At 45.0% G+C, this 21,851-nt stretch overlaps 1 protein-coding gene across 5 annotated transcripts in view; it reads left to right on the top strand.

Annotated features, from left to right (window-relative positions):
* LOC137351783 (zinc finger and BTB domain-containing protein 7A-like) overlaps positions 1-21,851 on the top strand; it is a 166,704-nt gene that overhangs the window by 13,495 nt on the left and 131,358 nt on the right. Inside the window, exon 1 of one of the 5 annotated variants that reach the window (XM_068016610.1) lies at positions 7,412-7,481. The exons of the other annotated variants lie outside the window; for them this stretch is intronic. The gene's annotated coding sequence lies outside the window, so the exon portion shown is untranslated. Of the gene's footprint in view, positions 1-7,411; positions 7,482-21,851 lie in introns of those variants that run through there. 5 annotated transcript variants of the gene reach the window in all.

Raw genomic sequence — 21,851 nt, 5'->3', positions numbered from 1 at the left:
GCCAACCTACAGTGAAACCTGCACCCCTAAGTGTTAACACCAGTGTTAAGAGAACCCTTGAGCACAGCGCTGGTGATCTGTAGGGACCCCTGCCGAGACCAAAAGGGGACAGGCTAGCACACGGCTGGCAAGAGCTTAGAAAGGGAAGGGGAAAAAGTGACCCAGAGGGCAGGTTAAAGGAAGTCTGGGAAGAATCCCAGATGAAAACCCCCTACTGTCCGGTCAACCAACCCCAGAAAAATGTGAAAAGTTAGACCCCACATCCTCTTATGCAATTGCAGACTCTAGAAGCACCTCACCAGAGTTGCTAACAGCATTTACAAGAACCTTGTTGCTACCCAGGTTAATAGGGCTGTTAAGAAGTCATATGGTGTGTTAGCTTTTATTAGTAGGGGGATCGAGTTTCGGAGCCACGAGGTCATGCTGCAGCTGTACAAAACTCTGGTGAGGCCGCACCTGGAGTATTGCGTGCAGTTCTGGTCACCGCATTATAGGAAGGATGTGGAAGCTTTGGAAAGGGTGCAGAGGAGATTTACTCGGATGTTGCCTGGTATGGAGGGAAAGTCTTGCGAGGAAAGGCTGAGGGACTTGAGGTTGTTTTCGTTGGAGAGGAGGAGAGGTGACTTAATAGAGACATATAAGATAATCAGAGGGTTAGATAGGGTGGATAGTGAGAGTCTTTTTCCTCGGATGGTGATGGCAAACACGAGGGGACATAGCTTTAAGTTGAGGGGTGATAGATATAGGACAGATGTCAGAGGTAGTTTCTTTACTCAGAGAGTAGTAGGGGCGTGGAACGCCCTGCCTGCAACAGTAGTAGACTCGCCAACTTTAAGGGCATTTAAGTGGTCATTGGATAGACATATGGATGAAAATGGAATAGTGTAGGTCAGATGGTTTCACAGGTCGGCGCAACATCGAGGGCCGAAGAGCCTGTACTGCGCTGTAATGTTCTATTCTATTCAACCTGCAGAGACAAAGAGAGACTTCTAGGGGGTACAGAAACTGAGGGTGATCCCTCACCTAGTTGAAGTGTCACAGGAGAGTGCAGTTATATCTGCACAAATACCTGCAGGTAGGAGTGTCCCAGAGAACAAAGGGGAGAGTAACAAAGACTCCTCCCCCACAGTCAGAGGAAAAGGGAACCACCCATCCCCTGAAGTCAAAAGTCTTTGTGTGATTCTGATTTCAGGATAGTCCCGCCCACTACCAATTCTCCTGAGGAAAATAAAGGGGAAATTAAAACAGCCCTAGCACCCTGTAAAGACCATTTTTAATAGATTTTTTTAAAAGATTGGTGAATGAATGGAAATGAATGAGAGAAATGCTTGTTTTTTTTCTGTCTGTATCTTATATTTCGCTCAAACCCTGTAATGAAATTTGTTGTTTTTCCTCAAATCTCATTTCATTCCCCTGGGTGTGGAGGTGTCAGGCAAGCCCTCCACCTGCCAAAACTGAGGCACACATTATTTTGCCACATGAACATTAAAACTTAAAATTGCAAGCCCTTGACTGGAAAAACATTTGCATGGTAACAGACAATGTTGGAACAAGGGACAAAGCAACATGCCCTGACACATTCCACCAACAATGGACTTTTGATTACCAGACGATCAAGGTGGGGGAGCTAGCATTCCAGGTTGACAGCTAAGAAAGTAGAATCCACAAACACAGACGTGGTCAGACCAGTGTTTAGTCACATGACTAACTGGTTGTTGCAGAGTTTTGAACTGAGTTTTAAATTGGAGGAAACCGTGTTTGAAGTCAGAAAGCACTTTTCTCCTGGACTGAGAACTCTCTCTCCTGTCTGCTCTCATCTCACTCTCGCCAACTTCGGAAGCCGTTGAAGACGCACAAACCTCAATGTCTCCTACAGTAAACAAGATTTAAGAAGAATTCTGGGCCCCAATGAAAAGTAAGAGCTGTCTACAATCAAGGACTCTAGGGCGAGCTGGAAACACAAACAGTAACAAGAAGTCCCCTTTTAGAGACAGCCTCAAATCTCTCCATCTTATTTTTCTTTTCTGTCTCTATTTTCATGTGTGTATCGTGTGTGCATGCTAGCGTGGGCGCATTGTATATCCGTAGGCTTTAATCGTATTAGAGTTTAAGGTTTAATAAATTTCACTTTTCTTTAAGCTGAAGAAAGCCTGTTTATGCTCATTTCTTTGCCTTATAATTGGAAAGCTGTGAACAAGGATTCACAAAGGGGGAGCTCAAAACACTGTTTGTTTAAAAATAATACCCTGTTACAATAAGACCAGGTGGAGATGGTGACAGACCCCGAGACAACTTTCTCACTTGGTCATAACAGCTATCGCACTGCTTGCTTGGCTTTAAGTCACAGTTGAGCCAGAATTTCCATTGAACATTTGGGTAGATCAAAGTCATCTTTTTCAGCTTCTGTCTAAAAATCCATATCCTGGCCAATATCTTCATTCCCTTCTGGTTGGTTGAATCTGATGGTGCACAAACCTCATCCCGTTCTAAGCAGAATTGCGTCTCAAACCCCATATTGATCTGTCACCAAGACTGCTTATTTTCACTTCCAGAACATTGCTGGCTTTTACCTCCACTTCATTCCTACTGAAACCCATGCATCCACTTCTGCTGTCTAAACATGACTTTTCCATTGCCCGCTTTGTCAGCTTTCTGAACTCTACCCTCTACAAACTCCAACTTGTTCAAAACCCAATCCTTGTCCATCACCTCAATCCTCGCCAACCTTTCCATTGAACTTACGATTATCATCTACAAATCCCTTCTGTGTGGTCTTTCTCCACCCAGCTTCATAATCTTCAGAATTATGTCCCATCCTGTGCCCTTCAATCCTCCTCTTTTGACTGATTGATTCCCTACCCATTTCCTTCCATTTGTTCCAGCATTGGTGTTGGTACCTTCAACTATCTCTTCTCCACTCCCTGCAGCGCCCTTCCTTAAACTTTCTTGCATCACTACCTCACTCCCTCTTTAAAAGCCTTCTTAAAGCCTATCTGTTCAACCAATGCGTTTGGTCACTTCTGCTGACTCTCCCACTAGTGCTTGATATCTGTTTTCCCCTAAACAAAAGTGCCTTAGGATATTTTCTATAGTAAATGCAAGTTGTTGTGTCCATTAGAAACTTTGCCAGTCCAGCTTTGAGACCAACACTGAAAAATGTCAAACAATGGCACCCTTGTGTCTTCAGCTAACAACTGCTTATTATGTAATTGTGGAGAGCACCAACTTTTGTTTTAAAAATTCTACATAGGACTGCAGGAAAATTGGTTATGTTTAGGCATGTATTTGCCGTGTGATGCCAATTAATCTCAACGTAGAGGGAGGTGCAATACTATGAATAAGGTCTTCCTGCATTATTTAGACAGTCTGGGTGGTAAGGGATAAATGAACAGATGGATAAGTCAATAAAAGCTAGCTGCAGGTATAAAAGTGTTCAAAAAGATTAATGGATATGGATTTGATCATAAAATATAGATAATACAAGCACGGAAATGCTCTTACAGTCATAAGTGTTTGAAAAGTTTTTTTAGTTCCATTTTGGACCCCTCCATTTTTAAGCTTGGCGAAAGTCCAGCAACCTTTCCCCAGGAAGGTATTTGGGATGAAGGGAGTTGGAAATTATGGAAAACTGGATAAACTTTTTCTTGTCTTCCTTGAAGGTGAGGAAGTTGAAGGGTGATCTGATTCCAAGTGTTTAGAATAATAAAGGGAATAGTCCAAATATAGAGAGAATTATCCTTCACTCTCTAGTAGAAAGTCCAGAACAAGGACTGTTGTCTATCATATTGTGGTATTGGCTTGTTCCTGTCATAGTACTTGGCGCTTTATTAAAAAGAATCAGTCACAGACCACAACGCAGCTTATTTATTATAAAAGCAAAATACTGCGGATGCTGGAAATCTGAAACAAAAACAAGAAATGCTGGATTCACTCGGCAGGTCTGGCAGCATCTGTAGAAAGAGAAGCAGAGTTAACGTTTCGGGTCAGTGACCCTTCTTCGGAACTGATAAATATTAGAAAAGTCACAGATTATAAACAAGTGAGGTGGGGGTTGGGCAAGAGATAACAAAGGAGAAGGTGCAGATTGGACCAGGCCACATAGCTGACCAAAAGGTCACAGAGCAAAGGCAAACAATATGTTAATGGTGTTTTGAAAGACAAAGCATTAGTACAGATTAGGTGTGAATATACTGAATATAGAACATCAGCAAGTGCAAACCTGAAGAAAAACAACCTGAAAAAAACAGTGGGTAAGCAAACTGAACAAACTAAGATGAAATGAAATAAATGCAAAAAATGTAAAAAGGAATGCAAAAAAAAGGAAGAAAAAATGACTAAAAATGAAAGTAAAGTGGGGGGCTGTCATGCTCTGAAATTATTGAACTCAATGTTCAGTCCGGCAGGCTGTAGTGTGCCTAATTGGTAGATGAGATGCTGTTCCTCGAGCTTGCGTTGATGTTCACTGGAACACTGCAGCAATCCCAGGACAGAGATGTGAGCATGAGAGCAGGTGGGAGTGTTGAAATGGCAAGCAACCGGAAGCTCAGGGTCCTGCTTGCGGACTGAGCGGAGATGTTCCGCAAAGCGGTCACCCAGTCTGCGCTTGGTCTCCCCAATGTAGAGGAGACCACACTGTGAGCAGCGAATACAGTATACTACATTGAAAGAAGTACAAGTAAATCGCTGCTTCACCTGAAAGGAGTGTTTGGGGCCTGGGATAGTGAGGAGAGAGGAGGTAAATGGGCAGGTATTACACCTCCTGCGATTGCAAGGGAAGGTGCCCTGGGACGGGGACGAGGTGGTGGGGGTAATGGAGGAGTGGACCAGGGTGACGCGGAGGGAACGATCCCTTCGGAATGCTGACAGGGGAAGGGAGGGGAAGATGCGACTGGTAGTGGCATCACGCTGGAGGTGGCGAAAATGGCGGAGGATGATCCTTTGGATATGGAGGCTGGTGGGATGAAAAGTGAGGACAAGGGGAACCCTGTCACGGTTCTGGGAGGGAGGGGAAGGGGTGAGGGTAGAGGTGCGGGGAATGGGTCGGACACGGAAAAAGGAGGTCCCTGTCAACCACAGTGGGGGGAAATCCTCAACCGAGGATTTCCCCCCACTGTGGTTGACAGGGACCTCCTTTTTCCTCAACCGAGGATTTCCCCCCACTGTGGTTGACAGGGCCCTCAACCGTGTCCGACCCATTCCCCGCACCTCTACCCTCACCCCTTCCCCTCCCTCCCAGAACCGTGACAGGGTTCCCCTTGTCCTCACTTTTCATCCCACCAGCCTCCATATCCAAAGGATCATCCTCCGCCATTTTCGCCACCTCCAGCGTGATGCCACTACCAGTCGCATCTTCCCCTCCCTTCCCCTGTCAGCATTCCGAAGGGATCGTTCCCTCCGCGACACCCTGGTCCACTCCTCCATTACCCCCACCACCTCGTCCCCGTCCCAGGGCACCTTCCCTTGCAATCGCAGGAGGTGTAATACCTGCCCATTTACCTCCTCTCTCCTCACTATCCCAGGCCCCAAACACTCCTTTCAGGTGAAGCAGCGATTTACTTGTACTTCTTTCAATGTAGTATACTGTATTCGCTGCTCACAGTGTGGTCTCCTCTACATTGGGGAGACCAAGCGCAGACTGGGTGACCGCTTTGCGGAACATCTCCGCTCAGTCCGCAAGCAGGACCCTGAGATTCCGGTTGCTTGCCATTTCAACACTCCCCCCTGCTCTCATGCTCACATCTCTGTCCTGGGATTGCTGCAGTGTTCCAGTGAACATCAACGCAAGCCCGAGGAACAGCATCTCATCTACCGATTAGGCACACTACAGCCTGCCGGACTGAACATTGAGTTCAATAATTTCAGAGCATGACAGCCCCCCACTTTACTTTCATTTTTAGTCATTTTTAGTTATTTTTTCTTTTTTTTTGCATTCCTTTTTACATTTTTTGCATTTATTTCATTTCATCTTAGTTTGTTCAGTTTGCTTACCCACTGTTTTTTTCAGGTTGTTTTTCTTCAGGTTTGCACTTGCTGATGTTCAATATTCAGTGTATTCACACCTAATCTGTACTAATGCTTTGTCTTTCAAAACACCATTAACATATTGTTTGCCTTTGCTCTGTGACGTTTTGGTCAGCTATGTGGCCTGGTCCAATCTGCACCTTCTCCTTTGTTATCTCTTGCCCAACCCCCACCTCACTTGTTTATAATCTGTGACTTTTCTAATATTTGTCAGTTCCGAAGAAGGGTCACTGACCCGAAACGTTAACTCTGCTTCTCTTTCTACAGATGCTGCCAGACCTGCTGAGTGAATCCAGCATTTCTTGTTTTTGTTGCAGCTTATTTATTATCCGGCATTCTTGTTTGGATGTGTGTCTGATCAAGTATTCAAGGAAGGGGCTGAGTCTTTTAATTCAACTCCAGCGTCTTATGGGTTTTACTTGCACATATATTAATTTCATAGCACATTTTGGGTTTGCGACACATTTAAATTTGTGTAAGTATTTCTCAGGCTGTCGTGTTCAAACTAAATAGTTCATCTGAAGCAACCAGAGACACTGAGTATGGTCAGTACCAAACCATCATGTAATGGTTAATATTACGGAACCTTGTGTCTGATGCAGTTTACCACAACAGACATAACTGTTCCTCTATCTTCCAAGGATGGATAGTTAACCTGTATTTATTGTAAGTCTGTGGTATGTCATTTACTTCTATTTACTAGTTAATAAATCTGACTGTTTTATAGCCTAAATCATGGGTTAGTGGAGTGTTTACTTTATCAGCTTCCAAGTTGAGGACGACCACCTGCGAACATGATAGAACCAGTAGACAAGAACAGTACAAAGGTATTCTATTCGATCCCTGGACTCGCTATACATTATATAGATATTTCACCCTCCAGGTCATGGGGAAAAGAAGGCTTGTCTAACAGAGTAATTAGATTAGATTAGAGATACAGCACTGAAACAGGCCCTTCGGCCCACCGAGTCTGTGCCGAACATCAACCACCCATTTATACTAATCCTACACTAATCCCATATTCCTACCAAACATCCCCACCTGTCCCTATATTTCCCTACCACCTACCTATACTAGTGACAATTTATAATGGCCAATTTACCTATCAACCTGCAAGTCTTTTGGCTTGTGGGAGGAAACCGGAGCACCCGGAGAAAACCCACGCAGACACAGGGAGAACTTGCAAACTCCACACAGGCAGTACCCAGAATCGAACCCGGGTCCCTGGAGCTGTGAGGCTGCGGTGCTAACCACTGCGCACCACTGTGTAATCTGAGATCTTGAACCAGTGGGGAAAAAAGTCTTAAATAAAAACCCCAACAACATAACAGCTAGTCAAAACAACATCTTGCATTTATATACGTGCCTTTTAATAATTTTTCGTAGGAGCGCAATCTGACAGCTTTGACAACTGAGGCAAAGAAGAAAATATTGGGACTGGAGACTAAACTCTTGGCCAGGTAGGTTTTAAGGAGCATTTTAAAGGAGAAGAGATTAGCAGAGAAATTTAGGAATGGAATTCTAGTTTAGGGCCTTGGCAACTGAAAACACTGCTGCCAATGGTTGGGTGAAGTAAATCAGGGATTAAGATTACATGATTACAGGCCCAGTACAAAACAGGCAGTTTTAAAACTGACCTGTTCAGTTGAATGCATATTAATTGTATTGCCTTGGTTGAAAGGGGACCATTCTATTTAAGAAAGAGCCTGCATTTATGTAGTGTTGTATCACATCTGTCAGAATATCCCAAAAGTGCTTGACAGACAATGAATTATTTTGTAAGCATAGCATATTTAGCAGACCACTCCCATTAATTGTAACCTATTAGCACCGAGCTAAATGTCAGCATTTACAAGAATGCTAAGTAGCTGAATACTGTGGGCCAAAGAGAGTGGGGGGGGGGGAATGCCCAAGAATGCAGAGTTGGGGAAATTGCAGAGTTCTTGGAGAGTTGTAGGGCTGAGATGGCTACAAAGATAGGGAGGGACGAGGCCATGGAGAAATCTGATTAGGATAGGAGCACGGGTGCAGCATTTTCCCTCCGTAATGAATTGTGGTGTCGGCCTAGATTATGTGCTCAAGTCAATGAATGGGACTTGAAATGTTTTACTCCGAGGCGCAAATGCTTCTAAATGAGCCAAACTAACTTTGTTGTGAAGAAGGACATGCATCCAAAAATTAGCTGTTCCTTTTGTTTATTTTTAAAAATTCATTCATGAGATGTGGGCGTCACTGGCTAGGCCAGCATTTATTGTCTATCCCTAATTGTCCTGGAGAAGGTGGTGGTGAACTGCCTTCTTGAACCGCTGCAGTCCATGTGAGGCAGGTACACCCACAGTGCTGTCAGGAAGGGTGTTCCGGGATTTTGACCCAGCGACAGTGAAGGAACGGCAATATAGTTCCAAGTCAGGATGGTGTGCGGCTTAGAGGGGAACTTGCAGGTGGTGGTGTTTCCATGCTGCTCTTGTTCTTGTAGGTGGTAGAGGTCGCAGGTTTGGAAGGTGATGCCTGAACAGCCTTGGTGCATTGTTGCAGTGCATCTTGCAGATGGTACACACGGCTGCCACTGTGCGTTGGTGGAGGGAGTGAATGTTAGTGGATGGGGTGCCAATCGAGCGGGGTCCTTTGTCATGGATGCTGTCGAGCTTCTTGTGTTGTTGGAGCTGCACCCATCCAGACAAGTGGAGAGTATTCCATCACACTCCTGACTTGTGCCTTGTAGATGGTGGACAGGCTTTGGGGAGTCTGGAGATGAGTTACTCGCCACAGGATTCCTAGCTACTGACCTGCTCTTGTCACCACGGTATTTATATGGCTACTCCAGTTCAATTTCTGGTCAATGGTAACCCCCAGGATGTTGATAGTGGGGGAGTCAGCGATGGTAATGCCATTGAATGTCAAGTGGAGATGGTTAGATTCTCTCTGTTGGAGATGGTCATGGCTTGGCACTTGTGTGGCGTGAACGTTACTTGCCACTTATCAGCCCAAGCCTGGATGTTGTCCAGGTCTTGCTGCATTTCTACATGGACTGCATCTGAGGAGTTGCGAATGATCCTGAACATTGTGCAATCATTAGCGAGCATCCCCACTTCTAACCTTATGATTGAAGAAAGGTCATTGATGAAGCAGCCGAAGATGGCTGGGCCTAGGACACTACCCTGAGGAACTCCTGCAGTGATGTCCTGGAGCTGAGATGATTGACCTCCAACAACCACAACCATCTCCCTTTGTGCTAGGCATGACTCCAACCATTGGAGAGTTTTTCTCCTGATTCCCATTGACTCAAGTTTTGCTCGGGCTCCTTGATGCCATACTCTTGTCAAATGCTGCCTTGATGTCGAGGGTTGTCACTCTCACCTCATGTCTTGACTTCAGCTCTTTTTGTTTTGTCCAGTTTTGAACCAAGGCTGTAATGAGGTCAGTAGCTGAGTGGCCGTGGCGGAACCCAAACTGAGCGTCACTGAGAAGGTTATTGCTAAGCAAGTGCTGCTTGATGGCACTGTTGACGACACCTTCCATCATTTTACTGATGATTTGAGAATAGACTGATGGGGCGGTAATTGGCTGGGTTGGACTTGACCTGCTTTTTGTGTACGGGACATACCTGAGCAATTTTCCACATTGCAGGGTAGATGCCAGCTGCACTGGAACAGCTTCACTAGGGGTGCGGCAAGTTCTGGAGCACAGGTCTTCAGTACTATTGCCGGAAAATTGTCAGGACCCGTCGCCGTTACAGTATCCAGTGCCTTTAGTCGTTTCGTGATCTCACGTGGAATGAATCGATTTTATTTTATTTAGAGATACAGCATTGAAACAGGCCCTTCGGCCCACCGAGTCTGTGCTGACCATCAACCACCCATTTTATACTAATCCTACATTAATCCCATTAGCCTCTCACATCCCCACCTTCCCTCAATTTCCCTACCACCTACCTATACTAGGGGCAATTTACAATGGCCAATTTACCTATCAACCTGCAAGTCTTTGGCTGTGGGAGGAAACCGGAGCACCCGGCGAAATCCCACGCGGTCACAGGGAGAACTTGCAAACTCCACACAGGCATTACTCAGAATCGAACCCGGGTTGCTGGAGCTGTGAGGCTGCGATGCTAACCACTGCGCCACTGTGCCGCCCCAAAGGTTGGAAAGAATGCCACCACTCTCTACTTCGCAGAGTAGATGTAAATCGCTAACTGAAGGCCGATGCTGAAGGACTTTCACTCACCATAAGTAGTTTCAAGTCTGCTCGGTCAGCTGGATTCTTGAATAAGCATTTATTTGACTGGTATCTGTGATGCTGGGGACTTCGGGAGAAGGCAGTGTTGATGAAACTGCTGTGTATTTCCAGCATTATTTTTTATTTCATTTGCAAGTTTTTCCTTTTTATGTCTATGGCTGAGGAAAGGACTAATGTGAAAGGGGTATAGATTTTTGGACAAAACAGGAACAAAATACTGCAGATGCTGGAAATCTGGAATAAAAACCAAAAATGTTGGATATACTTAGCAGTTCAGGTCATCTCTGTGGAGAGAGAAACAGAGTTGACGTTTCATCAGAACTGGGAAAAGTTGGAGGTATAGTAGGTTTTGTGAAAGGGTGAAGTGAGAGAAGAACAAAAGGGAAGGTATATAATAGGGTGGAGTACAGAAGAAATTAAATGACAAAAGGTTTCATGGTGCAAAGGGAGTGGTAATAAGACAAGTGAAGAAACAAAACAAAAGCAAAAACAGAGATAAAACCAAAACCAGCAAAGAAAGGAAACAAAATGGGGGCAGAGGTTATCATCTGAAATTGTTGAACTCATTGAGTCTGGAAGGTTTTAAAGTGTCTAATCGAAAGATGAGGTGATGTTCCCTGAGCTTGTGTTAAGCTTCATTGAAACACTGTAGGAGGCAGAGGTCAGAGTGGGGACAAGGTGGAGTATTAAAATGATTGGCGACAGGAAGCTAAAGATCCTGCTTGTGGACCCACTTGCAGACTGAATGCAGGTATTCCGCAAAGTGGTCAGTAAATCTATGTTTGGTTTCCTCAGTGTAGAGCAGACCATTTTGTGAGCAGTGAATACAGTATATTAAATTGAAAGAAGTAAACGTAAGTCACTGTTTTATTTGGAAGGAGTGTTTGGGGCCTTGGAGCCAGTGAGTGGGGAGGAGGTTAACAGGGCAAGTATTGCATTTCTTGTGCTTCCATGGACGTGTGCCTGGGGTGGGGATTGAAGAGTGGATCAGGGGTTGCAGAGGGAACAGTCTCTCAGAATGATGAATGATAACAACAATCAAACTTTTTTTTTCCTTCCCATTTGCCTGAGTGACCAGAGTGAAGAAAACATTTAATAATGAATACTTGAAAGATGTGTTTTGATGGTGACATCACATATGAGGTGGAGGATGATCTGTTGAATATGGAGGCTGGTGGGGTGGAAGATGAGGACAAGGGAAATCATACCATGGTTCTGGGAGGGAGGGGAAGGGGTGAGAGCAGAAATACGGGAAATCTGGACACAGTTGAGGGTCCTGTCGACCATGGGGGGGAGGCAGGTAATCCTTTTTTTGTCAACTGAGGAAGATGTAGCAGAAGTGCTAGTATGGAAGGCTGCATCATCAGAATAGATGCGATGGAGAAACTGGGAGAATGGAGTGGATTCAGTTATGAGGATAGATGACAGAAATTGGGACTGTTTTCCTTAGAGAGGAGAAGGTTGAGAGGAGATTTAATAGAGGTATTCAAAATCATGAGGGGTCTGGACAGAGTAGATAGAGAAAAACCATTCCCATTGGTGGAAGGATCGAGAACAAGAGGGCACAGATTTAAGGTAATTGGCAAAAGAAGGTGACATGAAAGACTTTCTCACAGTGAGTGGTTAGAGTCTGGAATGCGCAACCTGAGAGTGTAGTGGAGGCAGGTTTAATTGAGGCATTCAAGAGGCAATTGGCTTGTTATCTGAAAAGGAAGAATGTACAGGGCTATGGGGAGAAGGTGGGGAAGTGTCATTAGGTAAATTGCTCTTTGAGAGCCAGTACAAACACAACTGGACAAATGGCCTCCTTCTGTGCTGTAATAATTCTGTGATTGAGTCCTTAACAGGAAACTGGGTGTAAGGAAGTGTAGTCTAGGTAGTTGTGAGTCAGTTGGTTATAGTGAATAGTTGATAGCCTATTGCCAGAAATGGAGATATGTCAAGGAAGGGAAGGGTATTATAAATTTTGGGGCATTAGTTTATTAAGGATTTATTATAAAAGGAATTGCAGTGTGCTTTGACCCAATTTGAGGGGTTCACAGACATAACAGAGCTTGACTGGTTTATAATTTATCTTGAGCCTGAAATTGTCCTACATTTGAACTACACTTCAAGCTTACTATTAATTCCAACACATGCTTGTTTGGTTTTGAGTATCAAACAGTTGTACTTCCTTTTAGATTCTTGGGATTAAGGATTGCTGACAGTGTCTCAACAATGGAGCAACCTTTCTGAACAAAGCATAGATGGGAGGAATTCTTTATGGACAAGGGTTATCGTAATAGTACTGCTGTTTATAGGAGCTTGCTGTATGCAGATTGGTTTCTACGTTTCCTAGCTTACAACAGTTACTATGCTTTGGGATATCCTGAGTTCATAAAAGGCACTAGATTAATGCAAATTTGTTAGTGGCCTTGGAGGAAAAGTGTTCACTTTCTAAGCCATATATCTTGGGAAAATTGCAAGTTTAATCCTCACTGCTGAATTGATTGCTCTTAGCTAGATCAGCATTTAGACCACTGACGTTAGCCTCTGCATTACTGAACTAGGCAGGGAACAACCAGCTAGGGTTCACCCTCTCTTCATTGCTGCTCAGTGATGGAAAGTGTGCATGCGTGTATGTTTGGCTAAGAATGCAATCTAGCTTGGCTGCGCTGCCTCTCGTGGACACATGTCGTCACTTGTTATTTTAAGCTCACGCTGCAGTATGTCCATTTGGCAATGGAAGTATATATCAATGTAAATCAATGCCTTCAGCAAGGGAGGCGAGAAAATTGGTGGGAGGTGGGACAAGTAATCCTATCTTTTACTGAATTATAACATTGTCCTGGGTAATACTTGGAAGAAATCCTGCTGCTGGAATGTAATTGAGATTGCTGGTTAACAAGTTATATTTCAAGTTGTGTTCAGAAACTTAACATACTGTAACCTGGGTGAAATATTAAAATGTAATCTAAAATTAAATTATAAGAGACTGCGTAAGGAATTGGTAAACTCCATTTAAAAAAAAAATATACGAGGGAGGGAAGCAAGAGATCATGACCACCAATTAAGTTTCTGCAACTTTAAAAACAAATGCATTTAACTTTTTTCCAAAAATATACTTTATTCTTAATGTGCAAAAATACATAACAAAACAGTTCAGACTTCACATTTCGCAAAGTACAGCAGAGATCAGATTTCTTCGATACCGATAAACATGAAGTGCCGCACAATTCTTGCCATTCCATTTTAAATGCAATGTACATTGGCATTACAGAGTAAAAAACATTTTGGTGCCTATAGCCCGAAGGGTTTTACCCAGGTTCCAGCCCCTCAGCTCACTATGGCGGGAGCACCTTACACAGTGGTCTTTCCCCAGTGCGCCTTTGCGGTGGCTGCCCCAAGCTTTTGTGCGTCTTCCGTCAGCATATCGTCCTGGACCTTGGAATGTGCCAGTCTGCAACACTTAGTTGTGGACAACTCTTTTCTCTGGAAGACCAGCAGGTTTTGGGCAGACCAAAGTGTACCTTCACCGAGTTCATGGTTCTCCAGCAGCACTTGATGTATATCTCAGTGTGCGTCCCTGGGAACAGCCCGTAGAACAGAGTCCTGTGTTACTTAGCTGTTCTGAATGAACCTTGACAAAAACCACAGCATCTCTTTCCATACCTGCTATGCAAAGGCACATTCCAGAGGGAGGTGGACAACAGTCCCTTTCCCCCACCACAGCCACCTTGAGGGCAGCATGTGGAGGTGGTGAGATTCTGGGCATGCAGGAAGGATCTGCCGGGGAGTGCCCTTCTTTCCACTAGCCAAGCTATGTCTTGGTGTTTGTTTGAATGATCCACCATTTCCTTCTCCCGTAGGGCCTGAGGATATTCCGTGCAGGCCTGATGGATTGGTGGTCAAAGGTATTTTTTTGCACAAACTTTTCCACGAAGGATAGGTGGTACAGCATGGTCCAACTGAATGGAGCATTCCGCGGCAATGTGGCCAGATCCATCCTTCGCAACACTGGGGACAGATAGGACCTCACCATATCCCCTGCATCTTCAGGTAGTCTGACCTGACGGTGAAGGGAACAAAGGATCAGTCGGCCCAGTTCCCAAAGAATATGGCTTCACTCGCCGCGATTTACTTTGGCTCCCAAGGCCAGTTTGAACTGGTTGCAGATGCTCATCAGCCTGCGAACGGACCGTGGATCCGAGCAGAAGACGGCAACATCGTCCATGTACAGGGAGGCTTTGACCTGATTCCCTCCGCTGTCCAGGATTGTCATCCCTCTTATGCTCGCATTCTTTCTTACGGACTCAGCAAAAGGGTCGATACAGCAAACAAACAAGACAGGGGAGAGAGGACAGCCCTGTCTGACTCCAGATTGATCAGGAAGCTTTCTGATTCCCACCATTGATTGAGACTGCGCTACTGATGTTTGTCTAGAGCAGTTGGATCCAATTGCAGATTCCCTCCCCAAACCCTATTTTGGAAAGCACGTCCATCATATATGTGTTTGATATCCTGTCAAAAGCCTTCTCCTGGTCCAAGCTGATGAGGCAGGTGTCCACCACCCTGTCCCGTACATAGGCGATCGTACCCTGAGTAGTGCAACGCCAACAGAGATCTTCCTGCCACGGATACAGTACAGATCTGGTCAGAGTGAATCATCAACTCCAGAGCAGACTTGACCCGACTGGCAATGACCTTAGACAGAATCTTGTAGTCTACATTAAGCAGGAAATGGGCCGCCGATTTCAGATTTCCGCCCTCTCTCCCTTCCACTTGTAGATGAGAGTGATTATGTCTTTCCTCATGGATTCTGACATGCTGCCATCCAGAACCATACTCTCGTACACTTCCAGCAGGTCTGGGCCAATCCAGTCTGAGTCGATTACAACTCCACCAGTAAGTTGTCTCCCGGGAGTTTTACTCGTCTCAAAGGACCTGACGACCTTTGTCAGCTCGACCAGAGTTAGCGGTCTTTCCGGACTCTCTCACGTTCTGTCATCTAAGACCTCAGTGATAGATGACAGGAAGGACTGGGAGGCCGTGCTGTCTGTGGGCTTCATGTCGTACAGCCCAGCATAAAAGGATTTGCTAATCCTTAATATGTCAGACTTCGATATCGTTACCGAGCCATCGTCGTCTTTCAGGCTGCTGATCACTGAGCTCTCTGTGTGTACATTTTGGAAGAAGAAACGCAAGCACGTCTTGTCCTGCTCAACAGAGCGGACTCTGGACTGGAAGATGATCTTGGAGGCTTCCGTGGCAAAGAGCGAGGCCTGCTAGCTGTTCACCTCATGGAGGTCCTCCTTGACCGTGACCCCCATCGAGTGCAGCCGGATTCTGCATTCTTTTCTGGAGTCGGGACATTTTCCTCTGTGTCTCTCTCTTTCACCTTTGAACACCTTTTTGAGGATGAGGAACCTCTTGATGTTCTCCTTGATTGCTTCCCACCAGTGCACCGGAGACTCAGAGGGGTTTCACGGTTCTCCAACCTTTTGTAATCCCTTTTGAATTCCTCAAAGTTCTCTGGGGTCAGCAGCTTTAATATCCCTCTGCCAACCCACTGGTCGTCCTGTAAGTGACAGTCGGCCGGTAGGAGGCAGTGGTCAGGGAAGAACACCAGCTTGACTTGGGTGGATCTGACCATGAATGCACTGGACACAAAGAAAGTTAGTCCTAGAATGGGCAGACCCGACCGGTCTTGACCTGGTGTATCTACGCTGTGCTCCATCTGCAAATTTGCTGAAGTCGTTGTGCAGCTTGGCATCTTTTACTGTTTTTACGTTAGGAATCTGGACTTAGTGTCCAGTTTGCTGATGTCACTGCCAGATCGTTCAGCTGCATTGATGATGCAGTTGAAGTCACCGCTTAGAATGACCAGCCTGGATGTCGCCAGCAGCAATGGGAGCTGCTGGAGGACAGTCAGACATTCACTGTATTGGGCCAGGGTGTACACATTGATTAACTGGAGTGGAGCATTGTTGTACATTACGTCTGCTACGAGGAGGTGACCGCCCATCACCACTTTATCTTCGGAGATGAAGTTGCCTCCCCACAGCAGAACACGCAGGCCAGAGGAATGGGAATCATTTCCCCAGACCAGATTGATGGCCCGCGGGACCACCATCGCAACCATTGCTTGTAAGTGCTGAGGTATGGTATCCCACACTCCTGCAGAAACAGTGAATGCACTGTTGAGGTAGTCCAAGATCGAAACACATCGCGTAATAGATTTAATGCTATGCGTGTTAATGGAAGCAATCTTTATACCCATTTAAAGCTGGATGTTGCTCACCACACCAGGTGTCTTTACTAATCCCAGTCCTTGGGTATTTTCCTGCATACACATTGTGCAACAGCTTGTGTACATTTTCATTGGGCTCAGGAAAAACTGTCACTCATGGGGGGGGTTTGTTCTGCTGTGGTGACATTGGGAGGGATCTCGTAGGCAGCAAGGTTTGGATTGTCTTCTGCTGGTGGCGTCATTCCCCTCTCTTCCTTCTCTAGGAGATTTCTGCTCCTGGCTTCCCGGAATTGGAGTGCGCTGGACGCTTCGATGCTCTGTCTCCTGGAGCTGGGGTGCGCTGGGCATTTCGCTGGGTTTAGCGCCTTGGGGTTGGGGCGTGCTGGGCCCAACGCTGCTTCCAGTGCCATGGAGCTAGGAGGCTTTCTTTTCCAGCTCCATTGTATTCTGGCGCTTCTTTGGCAGATGCCATCTTTCCGGCTCTTCCTCTCCAATGAGGAGCAGCTGCTGTAGTCCGTCTCAGACGGTAGCCACCTCTTGCCACTAGTTTGGGTGGTGACCTATTCCTTTTGGGGCTTCTTCTTTTGTGGCTTCTTCTTTTGTGGTTTTTCCTTTTGACCATTTGCCACTCATCCATTTGTCCCTCTGCTGCCTCCTCCTCCATTTGATTCTGTCTGTTGAGTTTCTGGGCACGGGGTAGGTGTTGGGTCACTTGTTGCAGCTGTGTCCCCTTTCTTCTCAAATGAATTTTCGTTGCTGGGGGGAGGGTTGCTGGTCTCCTTTGCAGCAGAAGGCTTGTTCACCATTCCTTCCTCCAACCTTTTTTGGACCTTGCTCCCTGTGGTTAACTGAGGCAGCGCTTGGGGCAGGTCTTGTGGTGGCCTGCCCCACCACACAGGTTGCAGCACTTACTCTGCTTATTGTCCTTTGTGTGATGGCCTTCCTGCTTGTAGTTCTTGCAGGCAACTGTGCTGCAGTTGGCTGCCACATGACCAGATTTGCCACAGGTACAACAACTCTGGGCTGCCCCACATAGACCAAGATGCCTCGACTTTCCCGGATAGAAAAGCTGGAGGGAGGATGGATGATGCCTCCGTTGGCATCCAGCTTCAAGGTCACCTTGACTTGCCGCTTGCTGGCCTAAATCCTAAACGGGTCCTTGACCTCGGTGCTGCTCCCGGCCACCTCGATGTACCTGGTGAGGAACATGGGGGTTGTAGAGGTGAATTGTCACCATCCGGCTCTGTTGCGACGGCAGTGTGAAGAGTGGCTCTGCTGTGAGGGTCAACACGGGCACCTGGTTTTTTCTTCTCCTTCGAGACCTTCAGGAACTTGATGCATCCCACCACGTTCTTGAATGTCACCTCGAAATATCCACTGCTGGGGAAGTCCTGCAGGCAGAAGACGACCACAGCTTGGAATCCACAGCATTCGATCAGATTTTCTTCATTAAGGCGCAGTCGATGGATGCCCCTCCTTCTCTATCTTTCATCGCCACCCTAATGGTGTTACGCTCCCCCTGGCCTGGAGTTCTGTTGCAGCCATTTTTTGCTTGACAGGCACTAAAACCCTAACCAACAGGAAAACAACAACCAGAGTAGATCTCCAATCCCAAAGGGCGAAATGCTGTAAAAATGGCGCTGAAACCCCCCAAAAAACAGACACGACCCACAAAAATGCCACCTGTAGGGTCAAAGCCCACGATCATGGTCTCTCCCCTGCCATTTAAGTATTTAACTTTGAAAATAAATGTCATTACCTTGAACCATATTCTCTAGACTACCCAGGCTCTGAGTGGGCTCCTTTTTAAACTTATCGAACAGACCAGTAGGTAGATTATTAGTAGTGTTCACAACATGAGTATTTTTGGGGGATTTTGACCCATTTTTCCAGACAATTTTGAAACAGAGCTACTTTTAAATGTTGGGGCTTGAAAATATATTCTCATTTTTAAAAGGTGACTGGTTAATATGTTAATGAACTAAATAAACTGTGACTGTTTCCCTGCAGCATGTTAACTTTCAATTTGTCAGCCTGTCTTGACAATCGACAAACCTATCACACCCATTGTGTTGGGAAGTCTGTTTCTGACTGCAAATAGCAGAAGATATTAAAAAAAAAACCAGTTAGGCCTTTGAACATAAAGTTGCAAGGGCAAACTTTGGTATTGAACAGTTGAGCATTATTCTGCTTAAGTCACCTAAGAAAATCTACTGATGTGGGGAAAGTGTAACGTTATTTATTTTGTATCATTCCATGAAGACTAGCTGTATTGATTTGAAGTAAGTGAATCCAATCGTTACCTTTGCTGTGTATATTCATGTGCTCTGAAATAAAGCAACTTAACAATTCTTAATTGGCCTTTTCTCACCAAGTGTTCTCAGTTTGCCCGGCTAGGGATGGAAGAAAGACCCCTGCAAAAAAATAATTATCCAGTTCCAATCACCAGGGGATAATAATCCCATGACTTATGCTTTTGTATGGGGAAGGGACTAATTGAATCGCTCTTTCAAAGAGCTGGCACAAGCACAATGGGCTGAGTGGCCTCCTTTATGCTAAATGATTCTCTCACCTCTAAATGAAAGATGCTTAGACTGCTTATGGAAGTAAATAGCACTACTATACCCAAGCAACAATCAAAGGCAAGACCCTAAACTTGTAACATTGATAATCGCTAACCAGAATCTTGAGCTACATTCTAACTCCACTGATGGTTTGTCAGTCCTTCATGAGTCTGCCAAATTGACATCCCTAGTCCAAGTGGCCTGTTCACATCTTAGAACAAAAATCTCCCCCTCATTCAAGCAACTTTCTTCCAAAGAACCTCAGATTCCATTTTAATAAGCAGGTTAATCAAGTGCATCTGCCACCTTCCCAGGGTGAGACAATCATTACATATAATGGTTCCGACTCTTTCTTGCAGTAGCCAACTCGTACCATGTCTTAGGAAGGATGTGAAGGCATTAGAGAGGGTGCAGAAAAGATTTGTCAGAATGCTCCCAGGGATGAGGGACTTCAGTTATGTACGTAGACTGGAGAAGCTGGTGCTGTTCTCCTTGGAGAAGAGAAGGTTGAGAGGAGATTGATGGAGGTTTTCAAAATCATGAGGGGTCTGGACAGAGTAAATAGAGAGAAACTGTTCCCATTGGTGGAAGGGTCAAGAACCAGAAGGCACCAATTTAAGGTGATTGGCAAAAGAACCAAAGGTGACCTGAGAAAAAGCTTTTTTACACAGCGTGTGGTTAGGATCAGGAATGCACTGCCTGAGTATGGTGGAGGCGGATTCAATCATGGCTTCAAAAGGGAATTGGATAATTATCTGAAGAGAAAAGAAATCACAGGGCTGCAGGGGGAGTGGGACTAGCTGAGATGCTCTTGCAGAGAGCCAGCACGACATGACTGGCCGAATGCGGCCTCCTGTGCTCTAAGCATTCGATGATTTTATATGTCAGAGTAGATGGCGAAACTAGTTCTTCTAAAGGGGACTATTTCCATACTATCTTTTGAGCAATCTGTAGAAAGAGATGAGAAATCTCCCTTTTTGAAATAGGTGCTTATATACTTGACGGGCTGTTTATTCTCGCTTTCACAAAGACATCTGATCTGTTCCAGAAAGATGTCACAAAAGACATTTACATTTTTTTTTACAGGAGGGCTTGACTACATATCCCTATGACTGTAATGTCTTATCCAGAAGAGGTTTTAAACCGAGGTTCTGTCTGCCTACACAGGTGGATCTAAAAGAACCCATGGCGCTATTTCAAAAAAGATGGAGTTATCCCAGTGCTCTGGCCAGTATCTATCGCTCAACTAGCAACTAAAAACAGATTATCTGGTTATTATCTCATTGCTGTTTGTGGGACCTTGATGTGTGCAAATTGCTGCGTTTCCTACATTACAACAGTGACTACTCTTCATAAGTACTTAACTGGCTGTAAAGTGCTTTGGCATGATCTGAGGTTGTAAAAGGCAGTATATAAAAGCGTTAGTTCGCTATTTCTTGTATATTCTGAAGACCTGAAGTGCAGACGACTCTGGCCTATCACGGTATCGACAATGTGAGCAGAAATCAGGATCTGTTTAGGTTGTTGTAAACTTTTTCTAAGATTTCACCAGGGATCTGGTAAGCAGAAACATTTCACAAGCCCCAGACTTAATTTCGCTGCTCTTGCTCCCTGCGTTCTCATGTAATGGGAATAATTCCTTAAAATGCATATTTGTTACTGGATTGAGCCTTATGTTTGAGGATCCTGGTTAATAGATACCAGGAGATATTTTGTGAAATTGCAGTGCATTTCTGACAGGTTCTCTCTCAGCCAACTGGACTCCAGTAACATTTTATTGAGGGTCATTTGTTCCCTCCTGCCGTTTCCCCACTCCCATTAAATAAACTTGTTCTTTTGTATACTGGAGCTGTTCTTGTTGAGCGGTGGTGGGTGGGGTGGGATCAGAACTTGGAATGACATAAGTCAGCAGAAACTGGTTTAGGGTGTGAATCAATGCTAACTTTTTTTTAAATCTGACAACAACAAAAAGTTTGAAAAGGCAGAGTCTTTGTGGAATGTGTTTTTGTCCAGCTTGGGCAAACAATGCAACTGCAGCAATCTAAAAACACCAATAGGAAACAAACTGAATCTAGTGTCAGGAGAAAACTGATACATAACTAATCTGGCTCGTCCTTTGAAAACAATGCCAAAGTCTGTCTTTGTGAAAAATGCTCTGTTTTTAAAAAAAAAAGTTGAGTGCTTCCATTGCCCTGAACCCACTGCTTCCAATCTTTTTATGAGAAAGTAAATGAATTTCTAACACTGGGATTAAGCCTCCAGGCTTAACAAGCCCGATTCCTTTTCGATATCAACATATCCCGTGGTCCATTCTCTCTGCCAAAGTACATCAAATTGTGCCTTGAACCTACTTTGGCATCCACTTCAAATGCCCAACTCTGATTAGCTTATTAAACAATCCTTTTACTTAAGTATAATAAATGTATAAATTACAGGGCATCTAGCACATAACCTGGCAGTGGTCTCATAATGTTTCATTTATGATGGGAAAGGATATGGAAGTTCATAGTAGAATAATATGCAGAATGGATTAAAAAGGGTCCCAACTGTACTGCATGCCAGTCATTCCAGTTTCCATTTCCTGTACCTTCAAATGGTGACTGAAAGGATAGGAAAACACAGTGGCACCAACAACTAATTGAGCGACTCCATTCTGGTGCTCAGCTGTGCACTAAATGTTCGATATTAATAAAAAAACAACTGGACGTAAGCAGATGGAATGAAATGTACTTGGCGCAGATGAGTCCTATGCCTACACTAGGGAGAAATGTCAGAAGCTCCTCCTCTGAAAGTCCCAAGAG

Source organism: Heterodontus francisci, chromosome 36 (assembly GCF_036365525.1).
Source record: "Heterodontus francisci isolate sHetFra1 chromosome 36, sHetFra1.hap1, whole genome shotgun sequence".
Classification (NCBI taxonomy): domain Eukaryota; kingdom Metazoa; phylum Chordata; class Chondrichthyes; order Heterodontiformes; family Heterodontidae; genus Heterodontus; species Heterodontus francisci.
Note: the sequence above shows the minus strand (reverse complement) of the source record. Positions and strands in the feature narration are given on the sequence as shown.